General features: G+C 40.9%; 1 protein-coding gene across 3 annotated transcripts in view; it reads right to left on the bottom strand.

Annotated features, from left to right (window-relative positions):
* The window catches only part of ELOVL6 (ELOVL fatty acid elongase 6), a 135,559-nt gene that overhangs the window by 67,360 nt on the left and 48,494 nt on the right, over window positions 1-19,705 (bottom strand). The window lies entirely within an intron of this gene.

Below are 19,705 nucleotides of genomic sequence, written 5' to 3'. Positions count from 1 at the left end.
GAAGTCACTGTTCTGCCTTGGAGGTGAGGTGAAAAGCAAACCTGTCCATAAGACGAAGTCTGATCTAACCTAGATTTGTAAAACTGGCATCACTTCTTTGATGTCAGCAGACATTTAAAGGGCATCTGGAGGATAGATATGGCATTATCTCATTACTCCAAAACAGCTACTGGCCAAGAATCTTCCCTCAATTCCACACCCCTGCCATTGTGTGAACCTGACTGATCATGAGCAAATATTCACCAGCTATTTCACCTACAGTGCACCTGCTGACTTCAGGTCATTGGTTTTCAACTTCTAGCCCATGACTTCCCTAGATCTTTACGTGAAAAGGCAACTTACAAAGAAATCTAATCACAAGTCAAAGGGGGCTGAAATTATGGGAGGGCTTTGGAAGGTTCCTCTTCCTATTAATTCCTCATTTAGCTCCTATTGGCTGCTTGGGACAGAGAAGTGGGCAGCAAGAGCTAATCCCAGCTTTCCAGTTGCGCTAGGGGTCCAATGGCCCCAGCTTCCAAGAGGAAAGATCTGCATGGCAGTTCTCAGTTACAAGTAGCTCCAATAGAGAATGTTTTAATCTCAAGTGGCATGTGATGCCAACAATATAATCTCTAGTTTAGAGTTTAATCTTTCTCCCAGTTACAAACTCTTTGGCTAGGTCCATCGTAAGGTGTATCAGACTAAACAATCCTCATTAAAGATGCAGCACGGGTATGACTACAGGCAAAAGCAGCCTTACTTGGCTGTACCTGGGTGTTGTGGTCAAGAACTCTTACCAATAGGTATTGGAGAAGCCTTAGAGTTGCTTTGAAATGGATGGGCAGGACCTGTGTCCAAATTATTGGACCACACCAGCATTTAGTGCTCAGGTCACTAGCTGAGGATTACATGAGGCATACAGGAAAATGGCAACAATGCATTTGATGTTCTATCAAATTGAGATTCCCCCCCATTTTGATAGTTTTTCAGTTTTGCATCTTTCAACTTACTGTGAATTTGGAACCAAATTTCTCATTTATACTTTTGCTATGGAACACCTGCTTAGAAATGGATAGTGCTGCCCTAGCCGGCTTGGCTCAGTGGATAGAGCATCAGCCTGTGGGCTGAAGGGTCACGGGTTTGATTCCAGTCAAGAGCATATGCCTGGGTTGTGGGCTCGATCCCCAATAGGGGGCGTGCAGGAGGCAGCCAATCAACGATTCTCTCTCATCATTGATGTTTCTATCTCTCTTTCCCTCTCCCTCCTTCTCTGAAATCAATAAAAATATTTTTTCCAAAAAAAAAGGAATGGATAGTGCTAGTGGACATAGTCATTTGCTTGCATTTCTAACTTATGTTGTCACTTGGATTATAACTGTACAAAAAGTGTAGGGCATTTTATTATTTATTTTTATTTTTTAAAATATATTTTTATTGATTTCAGAGAGGGAGGGAGAGGGAAAGAAACATCAATGATGAGAGAGAATCATTGATTGGCTGCCTCCTGCATGTCCCCTACTGGGGATCAAGCCCGCAACCCAGGCATGTGCCCTTGACCAGAATGGAACCTGGGACCCTTTAGTCTGCAGGCTGATGCTCTATCAACTGAGCCAAATCAGTTAGGTCCTAGTTGGGCATTTTAGAAGGGCCATCAAACTCACAAAATTTTTTTTTTCTGCAAACAACAATCAGATGACTAAACAAACTGAAGAGAATACTTTTTGTTTCGTGTTGTAGGCTGAGTAATGTTCCCACAAAGATATCTACATCCCGATGAGCCCCAGAATTTGTGACTATGTTACCTTATACAACACAAAGGGACTTTGCAGAACGATTAAATTAAGGACCTTGAGATGGGGAGACTATCCTCCATTGTCTGGGTAGACCCAATGTAATCAAAAGGGTCCTTAGAAGAGGGAGGCAGGAGGGTCAGAGTCAGAGGAGAGGAGATGAGGGAAGTAGGGATTAGAGATGCTATCAACTGTCAAAGAATTCTAATCGATCTAGAAGAAGCAAGAAAAGGCAAGGAAACAATTCTCCAAATTCTCCTCTAGAGAAGGAACCAGCCCTGGTGACATCTTAACCTTAGACGCATAAGACTCATTTCAGACTTCTGACCTCCAAGATTACTAAACAATAAATTTGTGTTGTTTGGAAAAAAAGAATTCTTATCCATTACTGTATATGATAAAACAAAAGCAGGGGTTTGCCTGAATAACACCAAAATGACCATTCTTTTTTCCTGCTAAATTGATGAATTTAGTCCATAGACAGAAGATTAAGAACCTTAAATGAAGACCAATCTAAAGTAGCTTGACTTTAGAGGTAAATTAATTTAATCTTTCCTCATAAACAAGATGTGCTCTTTCAGGATTTCCTTTTGCAGAACCAAACCTGAATATACAAAACAAAGAATAGTTCTGCCAAAAAATTGCCGGGATTATTCCCCAACTAGAGACGGAATTCAATTCTCTATAAGCACATTAATTCTGCTTCACTAGCAAACTGGTTTTAGGTTAAAAATATATATATAACTAGAGGCCCCATGCATGAAGATTCATTCAAGAATGGGCCTTCCTTCCCCTGGCTGCCAGCACTGCCTTCACTCTGGCTGGAGCCTCCTTTCCGCCTTCCCATGCTGCCCAGAGGCCCAGAGTGGCTGGGGCGGTGTGGAACGCCTGTGTGGTCACCATGGCGATGACGCAAGCATCCCGCCCCGCCACTGGCCGCTTGGTGTCTGCATATGCAAATTAACCTGCCATCTTTGTTGGGTTAATTTGCATACTCACTCCTGATTGGCTGGTGGGTGTCTTGAAGGTGTGGTCAATTTGCATCTTGTTCTTTTATTAGTGTAGATTCCTGACAAGGACAGGAAATACGTTTCATTTTTCTTCCTAAGTCAGCAAGTGGGTGTAGGACACACGTCACTTTTTAATGTATTATTTCTCTAAATGTACACATTAAAAAGCGAAGCCTAATGTTATGGTAGAAATAAAAACTTTAGAGAAAAATAAGCAAATGAAAATAAATAACTTTTAAACTAAAACAGGAACTAAGTGAATTTTAATAAATATATATATGTACTGTAGCAACAATCTATTTGCATTAAAAAAAAATTAGGCCTTTTACTTCAGGGCTTAAGTGAGCTGAGGTGAAGTTTTAAATTTTCAACCAGGTAATTACACTGGGTACACTATAACCTGATCCCAATTTTAAAAATTTATCATAAAATAAAAATATAAACATTTCAAAGATAAGGTGTCGCTGTTTCTTTAAACCTCAAAGACTTACAGTAATTTAATTTTGCCCCTTGATGGCTCTCTGGAGGCCTCCTGAGGAAGTGTACATGTGGATGCTGGTGGGAGATTAGATGCCAATTTTCTCCAAACTCCTAACTTGCTCACTGGTGCTATGGAAAGAGTTTAGGAGGACTCAAGAGTTGCTGGTCCTCTGTCATCTATGCACAAGGTTGCATTCTCTAACTAAGCACTTTCACCAGCTAATTTTTAATTTTTAAAAATTAAAAAAAAATTGGTATTATCCAGGCAAACCCCTGCTTTTGTTTTATCATATGCAATTATGGATAAGAGTCCTTTTTTATTGATTCTATTTATTGATTTTAGAGAGAGGAAGGAAAAGAGAGAGAGAGAGACATCAATTTGTTGTTCCACTTACTTATGCATTTATTGATTGCTTCTTGTAGGTGCACTGCCTAAGGAATAGAAACTGTAATCTTGGCATATCAGAATGACACTCTAACCCAGTGGTCGGCAAACCACTGCTTGCGAGCCACATGCGGCTCTTTGGTCCCTTGAGTGTGGCTCTTCCACAAAATACCACGTACCCTAATTAAGTTAATAACAATGTACCTACCTATATAGTTTAAATTTTAAAAATTTGGCTCTCAAAAGAGATTTCAATCGTTGTACTGTTGATATTTGGCTCTATTGACTAATGAGTTTGCCGGCCACTGCTCTAACCAATGGACCTACCAGTCCAGGGCTCACCAGCTAATCTTAAGTGTTTCTCAATGTGGTCCACCTGAGAAGCTCCTGAGGTGCTTGTTAAGACTGCAGATTACCCCCTCATACATTCTGAATCTAGAAGAGTGCTGTTGTATGAATGTTTATGTACCCCTCAACATTCATGTTGCAATCCTAATTTCCCCTGTGATAATATTAGAATATGCGGCCTTTGGAAGGTGATTAGATCATAAGGGCTGAATCCTCCTGAATGGAATTATTGCTCTTATAAAAGAGGCCCAAGAAAGCTCCATAAAACGTTAAAGAGAAAAGGCAGCCGTCTAGGGCCTGCCGGTACCTTGATCTTGAACTTCCCAGCCTCTGGGACTGTGAGAAAAATTCCTGTTACTTAAGCGATTCAGTCTGTGGTGTTTTGTTATAGCAACCTAGACAGACCAAGAACAAAGAGTAACCCTAAAAGTCTGCCCTTAATTATGATTCTTAGGAGGCTTTTAGACTTGAACTTGACCTACTTCAGGATCAGCATGATTATTTAGCTTCAAATCTTCAGCCACCACAATCCCTCTGGATTCTTTGATTTCCTACCTCAGAGATAACACAACTCTAATACATGTCAAATTCAATTATATCCTACAATTAAATAAAAAACTTCTGGCTAATATCATATTTACAGAGAAGAAATCAGTGCATTACAACTAGCAAAGACTGACAAGGAATGAGAACTAAAGGAAAATTTAAGGGGTAGACAAGCTCCTGGACTGTGTGTCAACAACAGAGACAGGACATAAACTCCGAGTTGCCCCAGCAGTACCATGACCAGAAGTTATGCCTGTGTCTACACTTCTAAAGCTTCTCTTTATGGGAGAATTTAAAATATTAAATCAACCTTAAGTCCCTTGCCCTTTTAAACAAAAAACCGAAACCTAGGAATAGCATATTTACTTTTCTTCATATATAATGAGCTACTTCAGGTGAAAGGTATAATTTGTCAGGAATTGCTTTGAGGATGATGGTTGAGCCCAACACCAGATATCAGAGGTGTTTACTTACCTCCTAATGAATAATATTTTGCAAAGCCTTTTGTGTTATGGTATAAAATTTTGCTGAATTACTATTACTAAGAATTTATCTGGTCAGAGAGTAAGGAGAATTATGATTCATTCATACTTTTATATTGCTATTCAATGAAGTGTTAACTATGTATAAGGCATTGAGAAGAATTAGCAAAAGTCCCCTGCCTCCTGAAGACTTTAAAATCTTTGGTGTTGGGTAATAGACAAGTAAATGGAAAACTGGGGGAAAACATAATAAGGATATACTCCAATAAAGATAATGAGGATGCATTCTAATCCAAATTTAGACAAGATAGGTAGGGCAGTGGGAACAGCATGGGCAAAGAGCCAGAGCCAAGAGAGAGAAAGCATGGTCAAACCAACTGTAAGAAACTGAGTGTGTTTGACCTTCTAATCCAAAGAGTATGTTGGAGAGTGTTGAGCTGAAGGTCTAAGAAGCAGGTAGAAGCAAGATCATGAGGGCTCTTACAAACTGTGTTAAAAAGTTTCCTTTTAATCCTAAGAGCAATAGGGAACCATCAAAGAGTTTAAATGAATGAAGTCAGCATGATTTTGTGACATATAAAGACTGTTCACTGATAAAATCTAAGTGGGAGCTTGAGTAAGTATTGAGTAAGTACGTGATACAGGTTTTAGATAGGGCAGGGCCTGGAGCTGAAGATAAGGCAGGAATGAGCAATGTGGTCACAGGTAATTCCCAAGTCTGCACACTCCCAGTGGGGGGGGGGGAAGGGGGGGTCATTTCATAGTAGCTGATCATGTAGTCAAATATTATATGTATGAGGTTAGTCAGGAGCCTTCTGCAAATGATTTCACACAAACACTTATCTTTGAGTATAGAGCACATAGCAAAGTGTAGTATTTCCTCATTGCTTTTGGTGCTTATCATGTTCTTAGATATAAAATTATGCTCCCTCCCATCATGTGTCAATCACTAGCATGCAATCATGTCAGTTTCAGGACTAAGAAAACGTTCTTCCACATGCTCAACCAACAAGACAGAACTTGCAAAAGTAACTTCTTAACTCAGGTGAGATATGTTTTTGAGGATCCAAGAATGGCTGCACTGCCGGGGATAAATACGTTATGACTGGGTTCCTAAGATTTTATATCCACACTTCAAAGCTGAAATAAACTTTTTAAAAATACAGATTTATCTTGCTTTATGCAACAGATTTACTCCAGAAAAACTATGTATAAATGTTTTTAAACTAAGGTGTATTTTGAAAACATTTGGAGAGCTTTTTCTATTTGATAAGTTTAATGATTATTTATAAAGATCAAATCTTGTTATTGTATTATATATTTTCTCAAGTGAGAGATATACTGTTTTGTTCTCTCCTTGCCAGCTGAGTGAATAAGATACTCCCAGGGTCATCTCTTGGAAAGTCCTAGAGTCTCTAAAGATATGCCACAACACCAGGGCAGACATTATAGAAACTGATGAGCTCCACAGATGTCCTTAGATTGGAACCCTTGTTTCAATGGAATGGCTCATTAGTGAGCTGTCTGAGTAGCTTGATGTAACTGAACGGCCATCCATAATACCCTTTTTTCCTACTACCCTTCCAGCAGATTCATCTAGGGAGGACATGGGATGCAGTTCTGGCAATGATAACCAAGCAGACATGGCCAGGTGGAACCTCTGGCAAAGCTTGATTGAATTGGTTGACATGCCTCACTGGAATGTTACTCATTTGCACTTCACTTTCCTGCCTAGTCACAGACCTGATGCCAGGGTAGCAGCCATCTGATAGCCTAAGAAAGAAAGACAGTGGCAGGGAAAGACATGGGCTTGGTTTCCCGAAGGCATCATGGAGCTGCTTATGAGCTCTAGATTGTGTGCTCTGGACTTTTGCTGAATGAAACAAGGGAATCCCCATACTCATTAAGGTTCTATTTGTTGATTTTTCTGTTATTTCTAGCCCACCATATTTTTATTCAAGACCCTGAATTTCTATTGAAACTTCTCCGAATAGAACACACCAAGTTCCGTTGCTACTGAGAGTATGTGGAATTCTCTGGTGATTTACTAACACGGTTGAGAACCAGCAAGCCATTACCACCAAAACGTAAATGTTTAGAGTAACTTGTGTATTGTCTCCTTCTATAAAGATACCAATGGGAGTAGGGGAGGCTGAGTGAAGGTCAATGGGGGGAAAAAAATAAAAAATAAATAAAACAGGAAAAAAAAAGATACCATTGGGATCTATGTTGGTACCAAAAAAGGGCAGGAAAATAAAACCCTAGTACACACTTCCTAGGCATGTTGTCCAAAATTACTGTCATTTAGTTGAGCTTGATTAGTCAAGTATTAAAAAAGGCTGAACCCTGCATGCAAAAGCAGAAGTGGCACAGTAGCCCAAGAGAAAAAAAAAATTCCAGAAAAAACAAAACAAAATGTTTTATGGACAATTCTCGGTAAATTAAAGTTACACATTGATAAGCACTGCACAAACCAGCCAAAAGAGCCACTAGGAATTGCATAGTTAAGCAAACATAGTATGTGGGTTAAAGATTGCAACAGCTATACAAATGTACAACCTGTCTGGCAGGCTCCAGGATTTTCAGACTAGTGTATATGCACATGACTAAAGGTCATTTAAGGATATTCTAGACGGCAAACTTATACTTGTGCGTGAATGTGTATTTATATCGGCATTTAAATGCCTATAAAACACAGGTAAGTACTTATTTCTGTTCAAGGAGATAGTGTGTGAGTCTAACACACTGAACAGACCATTGTATTCTCATTCCCAGTCCCATCTAGAAGCTCCAGCTGCACTTTGGATTCTTTGTGTACAACAGGCTCTTGTATAGTTATGAAGCCTCCTAAATCATTAAATCGTATATTATGTGTAGGGGCTACATCTTAGACATTGGATTAAAAATAATGAAACACATAAAACATCTGCCAGAATGATTTTCAAATCCCTGCAAACCACCGGGTGTTATGCGCCAGGACTCGCATTTCCATGGAGAGAAACTGTTCCAGAGAGGGGAGATGGCATGCTTACTAAAAGATCTAGGAGTCTGGGCTACTTAAATCTAGTTGTGTGAATTATTTTTTAATCTGAACTGTTCAAATTGTCTATTTATATTGTTTAAAACTGGCCATAGGATTTCCAAACCTCCAGTTTACTTTACGACATACCCAATCTTTCCCCTGAAAATTAAATTGCCTTATATAAACATAATGAGTATTTAGAATTATCAGGGACAAATGCAAGTTACTATAGTGTAAGTGAATGAAAAATAGAACAAGCCCTGGCTGGTTTTCTCAGTGGTTACAGTGTTGGCCTGCAGACCGAAGGGTCTCAGGTTCAATTCCCAGTCAAGGGCACATACCTCGGTTGAAGGTTCCATTTCTGGCCCCAGGGGGAGAACGTAGGAGAGGCAATCGGTGTGTCTCTCTCACGTCGATGTTTCTCTCTCCCCCCTCCTCCCTCCCTCCCTTCCACTGTGCCTGAAAAATCAATGGATAAAATATCTTCAGGTGAGAATTTAAAAAATAAATAAATAAATAAATAAATAAATAAATAAAAGCCTCCAGCTGATTTGTTATTCAAAAGTATTTACTGAATACATATATTCATGAAAATTACCCATGGGGTCTACTTAAAAGTCAGGAATTTTGATTCTCTAGATCCACTGGTGGAGGGGAGGGCCCCCAAACAGCTCAGTGACTCTGACAAGGAGTGCCTGAAGCCCCCACTTTGAGAAACACTGGTCTATAATGTTCTAGGGGCACAAATCTCAAAACTGGTCAGTCTAGTGAGATAGATAAGTAAAAAACAATTTTATTTTGCTTTCTAAACATATGCAAGCGGTATGAAGAGGATGGGAGAAGACATAAAAAGGAAGGCGGGAATGAAATTCTCCGGCAGAAATAACCAGTTTCAAAGGAGTAGAGCAATAAGAGAAAAATGAGAGAAGAGGTGCTTTGGGAAGGAAGTGTAGGGGGACAGCACTCTGTGGGGGTCAGAGACCTGCACAAGGACTTTGGAATGACCGAGGCACCTGATGCGGGAGAAGGAAATGAGGTTGAGGAATTAAGCTGAGGGAATACAGTATCCTGAATGACTTTCTGTACCCGCATGGGGCTACTTTGAACTTTTTATCCTGAAGGTGTAGGAGGGGCCACTGAGGGTTTTAAGTGAGCGAGGAGGGCGAGAGTTAGATTCAAGTTTTTGAAAGTCCACCAGGCAGCAGTCCCAGAGAGAACACCTGGGAGGAATGTGACCTGAGGAAGGTGGACAGGCCAGGTAACTGCGATTTCATCAGAGAAGATGCCTGTGCTGGTGAAGACAGACCAGGGGATGTCCTGTGGAAGATGGTATCGCATCAGAGTAACCATTCCCTGTGTTTACTGAAGTGAATTCAACAGAAGAGGTACAACAGACAGGTCTTAACAACCAATTTAATGTGTGTGTGAGGGAGCGGCAAGAGAGGGGAGGTGATGATTCTTGGGTTTCTGGTTTTGTCTGATTTGGAAGCTGTGTGTTACTTTGGTGGGTGGGAGTAAAGAAGCAGCATTTTCATATTTACTAATAAAGATAGTTAATAGGTAGGGCTGTAGGAATTACTGGTAGAGCTGGAAAGAGATCTATAGGGTGTAGGACTTAGAAATGTTTGGGCTGAATGAAGATATCTACTTGGAAGTCATCATGTCTGTCTGGGTGGTGGTAGTTGAAGACAGGAACATAAATGAGGTCATCCAAAGGGTGTACTCTGAAGGTCAAGGTGGAGCCTACCAGGGAGGGAGGCATCACAATTTAAGTGGGAGGTGGAAAAGAAATAAGCAGGAAAAAGTAAGCAGAGATAGCAAAAAAGCTCCAAGAAGAAAACCCAGGAGTATGAAAAAAAAAAAAAAAAGATTAAGGGAGGGTCAAGTGCCACAGAGCACTCAAGTCAGATAAGTCCCAATAAGGAGAGTGTGCCATTGGGACCTGAAGTGGCCTATCAGTGCCTATTCTTTCATGTCTTCAGTAAATATTGACCGAAGTCCCCTGGGTGCTAGGTGTGGTGCAGATAAACCTCCAACTTTAAGGACAGCCTCATCCTACTTTGAAAGCAGAGCAAAAGCAGTTCTATTTCTTTATAAATATTACTCCACGTGAGGTGTGAACAGGAACTGAATGTGTATGTGAAACACTTGCTGATATTGCATTTGGACCAACAGGGAAAGAGGTGAGGTGAGGTGAAGAGGGGAGGCTCAGAGGATCACAGGAGCCTGAGAGGACGGTGGGGAAGGGGAGAAAAGGCCTGGCGGCTCCGGGACCTTCTCATTCTCTGACCTTTATTCTCTTAAGCCTTTTCTTAACTCTTAAGCCTTTACTTAACTCCCACATTTGTTTAGGGAGCAAAGTCCTAGGCTGAGGAGAAGTAGTTATTTCTGAATGTACTCTTTTGGTATTGAAAGAAAATCAAGGCAGGGGAGAAAAAGTGAAAATCACCCAAGTAAACTAAAATGTTTCTGGGCTCTGACTACCCTATAGAGAAACCTCATCTCACAGTTACTTAGAACTGACTAAATGCCTCTCTCTTCCTTCCTTCCTCCCTCCCTCCCTCCCTCCCTCCCTCCCTTCCTTCCTTCCATCCTTTTTTTTTTAACATATTTTTATTGATTTCAGAGAGGAAAGGAGAGGAAGAAAGAGATAGATCAATGATGAGAGAGAATCATTGATTGGCTGCCTCCTGCACACCCCCTACTGGGAATTGAGCCCCAAACCGGGGCATGTGCGCTGACCGGGAATGGAACTGTGAACTACTGGTTTATCGGTCAACATTCAACCAGAGCCATAGCTGCTAGGCGCTCGCGCTCTCTCTCTCTCTCTCTTTCTTAAATACAACAAGTCTTTTTTCTGCTCCTCAATGAAAAGCACTCTTCATTGGCACATGTGGCTCCACCCCGGGGCCTTGCTGACACGTTACTTTGTGTTAGACATAAGAATGTTAGTTCTCCTCATAGCGAGAACTCCGCGAAGTCAGCCTGCACACTCGCCACAAGCAGATTTTGGTGCTTTCCTAGCCTTCTTGGTATAAAGGTAAACAATTTGATTTCTGAGGTGGCCTCGCTTTGTTAGGGACTGTACTGTAGGAGAGCCTACGATGAAATGTCAAAGTCTGGCCCATGCTGAATGCCTCTAGACACTGTCCCCAGTAGAGAAGCCATTACTTTAAACTACTCCAAAAACAACCTCTAAACCGCCAAAATAACAAGCATTAGAAAGCCTGTGTATATGCCTTTAAAAAAAGTTTGACAGAATAAATCCTGTAATTTTTCATTTATCCATTCGCTTGTTCAGGAAATACTGAAGTTTTGCTAAAGATCACAAGTGTTGGAAGGATGAAGTCCCTCAGGGAAGGCCTCTCAGAGAGAATGGAAATATATGGAAATAAGCGTCTGAAACAATGAGAGAGAATATATTTGACCTCACAGTTGATATCTGGTTCTGATCCTCACAATGTAGTCCTGCCTTCGGAACTCCGTCACTGAGCCCATCTGCTGCCAAGCACCATTTTAAGCACAGTGGGAAACAGGCATTGAACCATTTCCTGCCCTCAGTCTGCTCACTAGTAGTAATTATCACACCTGGAAGAGCATGGATGGTTATTATAAAGTTTCCTTTCCTTTCATTTACATTCACAAACAGACCTTGAAAACAGGACCTGGGACACTCCTTCAGTGTGACCAGGTGAAGAGGAGAGAACTACGCCATGGCATGCAGGAAGTCACTGACAATCAGCCTGGGATGTCCAAGAAGGACAAGTTTTAACTTGTACCAGAATCCAGTGGAAGGACGGCAATCTAGCCCTCTCCTCCCCCTGCATTCTTCCTTCCCCTCTCTCTTCCTGTAATCCACCTCACCAAGGCTGCCTGGAAGAACAGTTAGGTAATCACCTCGTCCTGCGCAGGGGTCTGGTCCACACCAGACACCAGAGATAGCTTAGTGCTCAGAGAAGGTCCTCCAAGATGAATGAAGGGTAGAGCATCAGTTCGGTGAAGAAACGTCAAAGGGAACCAGGAAGAGAGAAGGCTGGCCCTAACTCAGAATGAGGCTTGCAAAGAATTAACCTATACCTTCATTAACATCACAAGAACTTCAATCAGAAGTAAAACTGCGAGTCTAGTAGAAAATGAATTTTTCTTTTAAGCTTTGATATGCAGTTCAAATGTTAATTTAATCACTGCATATTAATTAATGATAATGTAAGTAGTCAAGTTTGGGTTAATATGGAAGATATCTGTAGTGTGCTTCTTCAAACACTGATCAAGGAGATTGTACATTCCCCAATGGACCTGTCAGAAAATTTAGCGCAATGCATTGCTGTTTCTCTATAAATGTGGTTTCATAGGATTCTAGATTATTTGAAATTCTAAGTATTATTTTGGTCTCAGTTTTCTAAATCAAATTATAAGGCTTTTGGGATGATTAAATAGGAAACTATATTTTCATTATGCAAAACAACAACAAAAACTGGAGATGTAGTCTTCACATAAGTTTATGAGTATTTTCTTATTTACTAATTCTGTAGTATCTGCCATTGACCTCTAATTACACCAGCTGCATCCAATATACACATTGAACAATATTATTCTAATCTCTGAACAGCTGGCTCATGGTCAGTTGTGGTTTCATATCACTATTGTGTTTCAGGTCCTCAAATGTTAATTTATTTGTATCGCTGCTCCTTGAGACTGAATTAACAAAATTAGCAGCTTAATGACAACCACACCACTTCTACCTAGATCCTAATACAGAGCATAGAGAGAAGGCAGGGGAAGAGTAGAAAAGGTAGAAATGGAGAAGAAATAGAGGCCTGAAAAGAAAACCTTATTCCAGAAATATCCAGATGGCTTCTGGATTGTCAATTTAAGAACTGTGTCTGCAGAATGATGCCCTTCCTTAGAATGGGTAATGAGTACACACATCAAAGCTGGGCAGGAGAAATGGCACCTGTGAAAATTTTATGGTTTGGTACTATATATATAGGTCAAAAAATATAATAAAATTAATTTATTTGGTTTCCTTAAAAGACTGGAAGTCAAAAGAACTTTAGATTAGGCTTTTGGGTTAATAAGAGTACATTTTAGTTTCTCCAACACTAGAATTCAGTGATCATTTGACTCAGCCTGGATTAAACCTATCTTGGTTGATCAACCAGGATTATTAGCTGATTGCTTTGAGTGATTTTCCATTTTATGGCTGCTTCCTCTTAAGTTCACCATTGTGACTAACCTGCTTTGGAGCAGAGTTGGAAAGCAGAGATCAAAGTCAATCAGAAATGGAGCAAACTCACCTTCCTCTACCAATGGAAGGGTAGAGGAAGTATTGGCCACTGTCCACAGTTTTATAACCTATTTACTGTACAGGGTTTATCCATCTCAGTTAAGCTCATGCTTCTAATAAGTCTAACTACTTTAAAAAGGTAAAAGCTAACAGTCACTATTAACAGATTTCTCTTACTAATAGAATCTATTGTTTTTTTTCAACCCAATAATAATAGTTATAAGACCATAAATGTATATGCCCCTTTGCAGTTCACAAAACACTTCCACTAACATTACATAAATTCCTCGACAACCCACTCTGAGACAAATAGCAAATTTGTGGAAATAACACAATTGGCAAAAGGCTTATAGCTGCCCAGAATTCCCAGGCAGCTAGCTGCATGAGCTCCCCCTTTCATTAATTTCAAAACAAGAGTGTGCACATTTATTTATATAACTATGGCACAATTTAACTGCCTCGTGTATCATCTGCATTATTCCTATGAAATGAAATTATTGCCTTTTACAGATAAGAAAACTGAGGCTCTCAGAGGCTCTTAAGATCTTAACTAGTAAATGACTAATAAACAGCAGATCTAGGATCAAAGGGAGTCCATTTCTTTCTTCCACCCACTTGACTGCTGCTTGTCATTATAGAAATGCATAGAGCAATTCTCCCCATCCCCCATGGCTTAGGTTTCTCAAGAGCAGTAACCTATTTTAGCATGCAACATGCTCTGTAGTTTACTACTGATGTAGCTATTGCACTAGCGACTTACTAGTAAGTTTTAATTTGGTAAAACATGACTAATAAAAATCAATCAAACAGCAAGCGACCTTCTCTTTCTTCGTGGCGCCATGGTCATAAAGCAAACTGGTAATATAATGTTTGTGGATTTGTGTCAATAATATACACTGAGTGGCCAGATTATTATGATCTCTGAACGCATAATAATCTGGCCACTCAGTATATATGTATGTATTAGAGGCCCAGTACATGAATTCATGCATGGGTGGGGTCTGGCCAGCCTGGCCAGGGGGAGGGGACATGGGCAGTTGGCCGGCCTGCCTGCTGGTTGAACTCCTGGTCGAGGGGACAATTTGCATATTAGCCTTTTATTATATAGGATATACACTGAGTGGCCAGATTATTATGCGTTCAGAGATCATAACTGGCCACTCAGTGTATACCTCATTAATTCCACCAATACCTATTGGACACCTATGATCTGCCAGACCCTATGCTAGTGCTGGATACATGCACAGTGATGAAAAAGATGGCATCCCTGTGAGCCTCACAGAGCTTGCTCTAATGAGCAGGGGAGACACTAACCAACAAACAAATAAAAATAACCCACTATGATGTGTTTTAAAGGAAAACTAAACAGAGCACTGGGAGAGGCAATGTGGGTGGGGAGCTCTTTCTAATGAAGAACGAGAATGTCTCCATGAAGAGTTGGCACACAAATGGAGATCTCCAAAGTGAGAAGGGGCCAGCCTAGAGTGGAAGAACGGTCCAGGGAGAAGGAACTGCATACGAGAAAGCCTGAAACCCAGCTTGGTTTGTGTAAGGAGCTGAAAAATAGTCACAGTGTGGGTAAATCCTGGGCAGGGTGGGGTAAATCATTTTTATCATAAGAGATAAAAATGGAGTCCTATAGAGCTCTTAAGGAGGTGTCGCAAAGTACCAGTTTCCCACTTATGTGACTTCAATCAGCCATGACTTGAAACTTACAGATTAAGCATATAAAACTAAAACTGTAATGATACATTATATGCTCTAAAACATAATCCTATATAATAAAAGCGTAATATGCAAATCTACTGAACAGCAAAATGACTGGTCGGCGGTGGGCAGGGCCAGTGAGCAGGTGGTGCCAGGCCAACCAAGGCGTGTGCCAGCAGGCAGAGTGAGGGTACGGCGATGGGATGGGGGGGTGGGGGGGGGAGCAGCGGCAACCAGTGGTGGGCAATGGGGGCCAGTGCCATCCCCTGATTGCCCCCTGATCGCCTCCCGAAGAGGAAGGCCACAGGAGGTGGCAGTGGGGCGATTCAGGGTGGGGCCAGCTGCTCACCATCCCTAGATCACCATCTCTAGATCGGCCCACTGGGGGTCGCCTCCCGCAGAGGGAGGCCACCAGTGGCGGTGGCGAAATGGGGGGTGTAGCTGGCCACTCACCTCCTGTGCCGTCCCCTGATCAGCCCTGATCAGACCGCCAGTCACCTCCCACAGAGGGAGGTCAGACTGTGGCTTAAGTCCCCTGAGGGCTCCTAGACCGTGAGAGTGAGCAGGCCAGGCTGAGGGGACCCTCCCCCTGACACCCTCCATCCTCCGCCCCAAGTACATGAATTTTCGTGCACCGGGCCTCTAGTAATATATAAAAATATAACAATATAATAATATCAATAGACTACCTAAACCAAGAACTCAGTGTTCCATCTTTTTAAATGGAGTTTCGCATTAAGTTAAATAAATATATCATAGATACTAATAAGAATGTATCCAAGGAGAGAGAGGGATAGAGATAGTATCTCCAGTATTCTAAAAAAAAGTATCATCTCGCACAGTCGCAGGGTAGTGAAACTTGCACTTCTTATAAGATTTCAGGGGGGAAAAATGAGATGATATGGGTTTATTTTTTTGAGTTTTTTTTTCAATTAAGAAAAATAAGCAACAAAATGAAGAAAACCTTTTTGTTTTTATGAAAGCCTGCTTTAAAGATTTTTTTTCAGCTGATTAAATTTATGGAGCTAAAAAAAAAAAAATCAAATCCCAGAATATTCTCTGGAACTGAGCCCAATACACGTTGATTTGAGTGAGGAGTGGCTATACATAGTTCCCCCCTTGGGGCTCTGGGCTGTCAATATTTGACTGTTAAGAGGTAGGCAGACACATGTAGGTAGACTGGAGAGCTCAGTGACATTCCTTTGCTCATTCAAATCTATTTTCCTTCCACAGTACTTTTGCCTGTTAAAGATGATGGGTTTTTTCCTTGGCTTACAGATATATTTTTAGAGAATAACCATGCTCATAAAAAAATTTCCCCGTCCCCTGCTGGACCTGGACTTGTTCTCTTATGTGTCTACTCTTGGTCTTCTTTGAGCAGTGATTTGGAAGCAAAGAGAACAGCTATGTAACCGACCCTACTTTCCCTATCAACAGAATGTTTTTAATGTACAGTTTTTAAGTGGAAGTGAGTGTTGTTTTTTTTCAGGTTCTTCAAATAACTCTGACCCCTTTCCCAAGTCAACTTGGGCCAAACTTGTCTTTCAAAAATCTCTAACATAGCTGCCACAATCTCTACTATTGCTGAATTTTCATAGCAAAAAATCTCAAAACTTATCAATCAGTTATAAATTGTTTTCTAATATCTAAGTGTTTTATGTAGCTTTGTCCTGTCCCTTCCCTTCCTTGGCAGAACACTTTATCTAACCTGCCCCTTAGTCACCCAGCACCTGGGGGACGCTGTGTCACCCAGCATGTGCTGATTATCTGTGACTTCCCTGATCCTGGCTGCCAGTGGATGGGGCTACTCATGTCCTTTCCCCCATGCCACTTGGGGGATGGACGGGGCTAGCATCCTTCTATGAGCTAACCTTGTGTTTCACAGACAGGTGGAAAAGTTGGGTCTTGGGTCTTTCTTTCCTTTCTTTTCTTTCCACAAGATAAAGCCAGAGGAAGCCAGGACTCAGGTGTTATTTCTGCAGTTACCATGGCCACCTGCATCCTGTTCCTCACTTTGGAGGTTTTGTGCACTCGGAGATCCTGACCAAACTCAATCACTTATTCTGGTAAAAGGAACAAATGTTGACTCTGAGGTATAGGTTCTTTTTAATTGTTTGGGTATTCTTCTGATTTCAATACTGAGCACTTTTCAATTGAAACCAAGAGATAATATTCATATAAATTATTTTTTTAAATATGTTTTAAATCCTCACCCAAGGAAATATTTTGCTTTTTTTAAAATTGATTTGAGAGAGAGAGAGGAAAGGAGGGAGAGAGGGAAACATCGATGTGAGAGGGAAATGTCATGTGAGAGAGAAATATCGATCGGTTGCCTCCTGTAGTGTACTGACTGGGGATCAAACCCACAACATAGGTTTGTGTCCTGACTAGAAATTGAACCCAAAAGCTTTAGGTGTATTGGACATGTTCCAACCAACTGAGCCACCCAGCCAGGGTTCTTATAAATTCTTAAGTTAGCAGCAGACCCTCAAAGTTTTAGTAATGTCTGAGTGATACTGAGCATGTCCTCTTGCCAAAGTGCCTTCCGTGACTTGGTTAATTGCAACCAAAGGTAATATTTTTAAATAAATATATTAAAGTCTTCAAGAGTACCTAAAGTTAAACAAAACATGAATAATACTGTGCAGATCCTTTTATTATCCATAAAGGTCATCTCCTGGGCACATTAAAATACCATAGTAAATTCTTCCAGGTAGACCAGTTTTTCTAATGTTTCTTCAATAACCTCTACTATCTTTTAAAAAATATATATTTTTACTGATTTCAGAGCAGAAGGGAAGAGAGAAGGGAGGAGAAAAGGATAGAAATATCAATGATGAGAGAGAATCATTGATTGGCTGCCTCCTACACGTCCCGCACTGGGGATCGAGCCCACAACCTGGGCATGTGCCCTGACCAGGTATCAAACCGTGACCTCCTGGTTCATAGGTTGATGCTCAACACTGAGCCATGCCAGCCGGGCTATTATTATCTTAATAGATAACCTGTAAAGGGACATTTAACAAAAATGTATTGAGGGTAGGTAACAGTAGCATCCCGCTCTCCGTGGACCTGTGAAGAATACAAAGCCTTTGGCTCTCTCATTGCAAGTGGTCTGCAAAAGAGTTGAAGAGCTTACAATTTAGTCTGAACAAAATATTGAGCTAAACTAAGTTTTTTATGGCTCACCCCAATGAAATCAATAAAATAAATATTTTTTTAAAAAATTAGGCAGATTGTAATAATACTAGCTAACTGTTATTTTTTTAAAAATTCATATTCATTAATTCTCATAACTTTTGGTTTGGGAAAAATCAGTCCATAGAAATTGACTCACACAGAGGCATGAATAACTGATGGTTCTCTATTTTAATCTCTAGAGGTGCATGGTTCTGAGCCTTAGGGGCACATTAGAATCATCTAGAGTTTAAAAAATATATTAATATTTGAGTTACCCCTAGAGAATCTGATTTGCCTGGGGTAAGGTCTGGGACATTGGTGTTTGTTAAAATACAATCTGAAGGCCCAGTTGGTGTGATTCAGTGGTTGAGCATTGACCTATGAGCCAGGGGGTCATGGTTCCATTCCCGGTCAGGGCACATGCCCAGGTTGCAGGCTCGATCCTCAATGGGGTCGTGCAGGAGGCAGCCAATCAATGATTCTCATCATTAATGTTTCTATCTCTCCCTCTCCTTTCCTCTCTGAAATGAATAAAAATATTTTTTTTTTTTAAAAAAGAATGGTCAAATCAGTTTTTAAAAAATACCATCTAAGGATGCCCACACTATATCTGAAAAATACAACGGAAAGAGCATTTTGCTGTGGCCACACACCCAAAAAAGGGTGTATCAGAAGGTCTGGGGAGTGTTGTGGGTGGAGAAGACCTACAGAAGCAGCACAGATGACAACTATGTACCCCTTCGGAAGGGAGAGGCCCTTATCTTGAGAATCACTGGGATCCTTATAGAAGTATTTGAACTTAATGTTTTAGTAGAACAAATACTAGTGTTTATTAGGACTAGTGTTTTATTAGCATAAAAGATCCTTGAAGTGCTTTGAGATTTTAGGGAAAAATTTTAAAACTACAGGAAATTCAGCTGCTGTGGGAAAGAACAATGCATTGGAGCTGAATGACTATCATAGTGTAGCCCTACTTTATTTAGTAGCTCTATTTCCCACCTTCTCCCTCAGCTGGTTCTGCCTTTTGGATCATCTTCCCTTTGTCCACTTCCGAATCAGCAGCATGTCCCCAAATTGCCCACATTTTTTTCAGTGGCTCAAATACCAGCAGCAGCAGCAGCAGCAGCAGCAGCAGCAGCAGCAGGGGCTGTGGGAAAGTGCCCTAGGAGCCATGGTTGTCACCGTCCTTGTCGGTCCACTTATGATTAGTGGTTCTATGGTTTCTTTCCAGCTCTTATCAAGGGCCAGAGCCCTGTGAGTTCCACAGCGAGTAGCACTGGCAGCCGACAACCAAAAAGGAAACTTGATGCGATTAGAGAAGCACTTTGCTTCTGGTCCAATTTCTTCCTCGTAGGAGTGCGGCCTCCTTTCTCATTCAGGTATCAGGACGCTGCTGATTCTAAAATGACTACCAAATCTAGAATTTTTTATATTATCAGGGATATTTTCTAATTGAATTGCCCAAATTGTTAACAGAGGGAAGCATAGC

Source organism: Cnephaeus nilssonii (assembly GCF_951640355.1).
Source record: "Cnephaeus nilssonii genome assembly, chromosome: 1".
Lineage (NCBI taxonomy): Eukaryota > Metazoa > Chordata > Mammalia > Chiroptera > Vespertilionidae > Cnephaeus > Cnephaeus nilssonii.
This window is presented reverse-complemented; position numbering and strand designations above follow the sequence as displayed.